At 51.1% G+C, this 3426-nt stretch overlaps 1 pseudogene; it reads left to right on the top strand.

Annotated features, from left to right (window-relative positions):
• The first annotated feature begins 1124 nt into the window (after window positions 1-1124).
• LOC115838994 (polyadenylate-binding protein 4-like) lies at window positions 1125-3163 on the top strand (annotated as a pseudogene).
• Window positions 3164-3426: the final 263 nt, after the last annotated feature.

Genomic DNA, 3426 nt, shown 5'->3' with positions numbered 1-3426 from the left:
TCTGACTAGTTGTCCTTAGGTTTTGATTTTATAACCCTGAGGCATTAATTGCTTTTTGTTTGTTTACATAGGCTGTCACATTAGAGCCACATCAATCTAATGATCTCCTTGTTTAATTAATAATTCCCTCTTTGATCTCTCCGCCCCGGGTCGCCACAGTCTCGGCTGCTTTCGGGCCTAGCAGCCTGAAGAAAAAAAAGAGAAAAAGATAAAACGAAAACGCTTTAATATCTTAAAAAAAAAGAAAGAAAAGAAAAAAGAGCGAATCCTTCTCGGAGAAGCCGCGGGGAAGTCACTTTTGCACGCTTCCGGCCTGCCGGACGCCGCCGCCGCCGCCGCCCCTGGGCGTCTGTCGGTCCGCGTCCATCGGTCCGGTGGTGAGCCGCTCGCGTGCCCGCTTCCACGTGCCTCCACCCGCGCCGGCCCGCCACCTTCCGCCCTGCGCGCCGGCCTCTGCGCTTCTCGTGTCCGCGCTGCCCTTCGCCGGCCCGGTGTGGGAGGCGGCTGCACGCTCCGGCGCCCGGTGCTTGCTGAGTCGGCACCGACAAATAGTTGGTTTCCCTCTTCCCTGGGCTGCTGTAATCTTAAACCGCCAGGAGCCGGAGGCCCATATTTATAGAGAAACGCATGTTCCAGGGGCCGCCGTGGGCACCACTAGGTTTCCTCTGGAAGAATTTTTGTAATTTGGAGGACAGTCCTCGTTTTAATTTTCTTCATTTTTTGAAATTGGGAGCTTCAAGGCCAGGACAGCTGAAAATTACAAACTCCCAGGGAGGGCCATATTGTTTTTGAGAGCCATTTGTCTGCGGTTTGGCAGTCTCAGTCTCCTCCGAGCCGTCACTGAACTCCTCTCCCGCCCTCGGAGCTGACTCCAGCCTCTCTGAGCTTCACTGCCACCTGTGAGCCACGGCACGGGCCACGGCTCGGAGCGGAGCCCCCTTTGTCCTGTGTGGTCCCTCTAAGAAGCCCTCCTGGTGGGGCTCAGAGTGTTGGGGGCTGGGGAGATGAACACCGCGGCCAACAGCTATACCCCATGGCCTCCTGCACTGGGTGCCCAGCGCTCAGACGTCACTGAGGCCATCCTGTACGGAAAGTTCAGTCCTGCGGGGCCTGTGCTGTCCATCCGGGTCTGCCGCGATATGATCACCTGCCGCTCCCAGGGTTATGCCGACGTCAACTTCCAGCAGCCAGCTGACGCTGAGTGGGCCTTGGATACCGTGAACTTTGATATGATTAAGTTAAAGCCAATCCGTATCATGTGGTCTCAGAGGGATCCTTCTTTGAGAAAATCTGGCGTGGGAAATGTCTTCATCAAGAACCTGGACAAATCTATAGATAACAAGGCACTTTATGATACTTTTTCTGCTTTTGGAAACATTCTGTCCTGCAAGGTGGTGTGTGATGAGAACGGCTCTAAGGCTTATGCCTTTGTCCACTTCAAGACCCAGGAGGCTGCCGACAAGGCCATCGAGAAGGTGAACGGCATGCTCCTCAATGACTGCAAAGTGTTTGTGGGCAGATTCAAGTCTCGAAAAGAGTGGGAAGCTGAGCTTGGAGCCAAAGCCAAGGAATTCACCAGTGTGAATTCTTTGGGGAAGAGGTGGATGATGAGAGTCTGAAAGAGCTATTCAGCCAGTTTGGTAAGACTCTTAAGTGTCAAGGTGATGAGAGATCCCAGTGGGAAATCCAAAGGCTTTGGCTTTGTGAGTTATAAAAAACATGAGAATGCCAATAAGGCCGTGGAAGAGATGAATGGAAAAGAAATGGAATGAAATGGAAATGGAAATGGAAAAGAAATCAGTGTGAAAGTCATTTTCGTCAGCTGTGCACAGAAGAAAGTGGAACGGCAGGCCGTGTTAAAGCGAATATTTGAACAGCTGAAACAGGAGAGAATTAGTCGCTATCAGGGGGTGAATCTCTACATTAAGAACTTGGATGACACCATTGATGATAAGAAGTTAAGGAAAGAGTTTTCTCCTTTTGGATCAATCACCAGTGCCAAGGTGATGCTGGAGGATGGGAGAAGCAAAGGGTTTGGATTTGTCTGCTTCTCATCCCCTGAAGAGGCAACCAAAGCAATCACGGAGATGAACGGACGCATCGTGGGCTCCAAGCCACTGTATGTTGCCCTGGCCCAGAGAAAGGAAGAGAGAAAGGCTCACCTGACCAACAAATATATGCAGTGGGTGGCCAGGATGAGAGTGTTCCCCACAAATGCCATCTTAAATCAGTTCCAGCCTGCAGCTGGGGTCTACTTTGTGCCAGCAGTTCCACAGGCTCAGGGAAGACCTCCATATTATACACCTAACCAGTTAGCACAGATGAGGCCTAATCCACGCTGGCAGCAAGGTGGGAGACCTCAAGGCTTCCAAGGAATGCCAAGTGCTATACTGCAGTCTGGGCCTTGTCCAACTCTTTGCCATCTGGCTCCAACTGGTAATGCTCCGGCCTCTCGCGGCCTCCCTGCTACTGCTCAGAGAGTCGGGTCTGAGTGGCCGGACTGCTTGGCTATGGACTTTGGTGGGGCTGGTGCCTCCCAGCAAGGGCCAACTGACAGCTGCCAGTCCGGAGGTGTTCCCACAGCTGGGCATAACCTAGCGCCTCGTGCTGCTGTTGCTGCCGCTGCTCCTCAGGCTGTTGCACCTTACAAATATGCCTCCAATGTCCGCAGCCCTCACCCTGCCATCCAGCCCCTGCAGGCACCCCAGCCTGTGCTTCACGTGCAGGGGCAGGAGCTGCTGACCGCCGCCATGCTGGCCGCAGCACTCCCCAGGAACAGAAGCAGATGCTGGGTAAACATTTGTTCCCGCCCATCCAGACGATGCACTCAAATCTGGCTGGGAAGATTACGGGGATGCTGCTGGAGATTGACATCTTGGAGCTGCTACACATGCTGGAGTCCCCCGAGTCTCTCCGCTCCAAGGTGGATGAAGCTGTGGTGGTCCTACAGGCTCATCATACCAAGAAAGAAGCTTCCCAGAAGGTGGGCGCTGTCGCTGCTGCTACCTCTTAGACAAGGACAGACCGATTGAAAGGCCAAATAAACCCTCATGGAATTCAGCTCAAGGTTTGAAGACGTCCTAGCTTGTCCTATGGACCTCAGCACCAAGAACCACAGATTGCAAATTTAATAGGTCATTTTGTATCTAAAGGTTAATTATGAAGCGCCTAGAATTTTTCAATTAAAAGAATATATTCTCTGGGTTCTGATATGGCCCAGACAGTGTTAACTGTTTCTTTTTCTATTGTGAGTTTTGATTTTTTCCCCCCAGAAATTGGTTTTATTTGATGTACCCAAGTCTTGTTTCTCAATAAAGAAAACATCTCCATTAAAAAAAAAAATTCCCACTTTGAGTCATCCTTTAATATTGATATTGACCAAAAACATTGGTATTAGTACCACTTTTATTCATCATCACAGTAAAG

This window comes from Globicephala melas, chromosome 6 (genome assembly GCF_963455315.2).
Source record: "Globicephala melas chromosome 6, mGloMel1.2, whole genome shotgun sequence".
Taxonomy (NCBI): domain Eukaryota; kingdom Metazoa; phylum Chordata; class Mammalia; order Artiodactyla; family Delphinidae; genus Globicephala; species Globicephala melas.
This window is presented reverse-complemented; position numbering and strand designations above follow the sequence as displayed.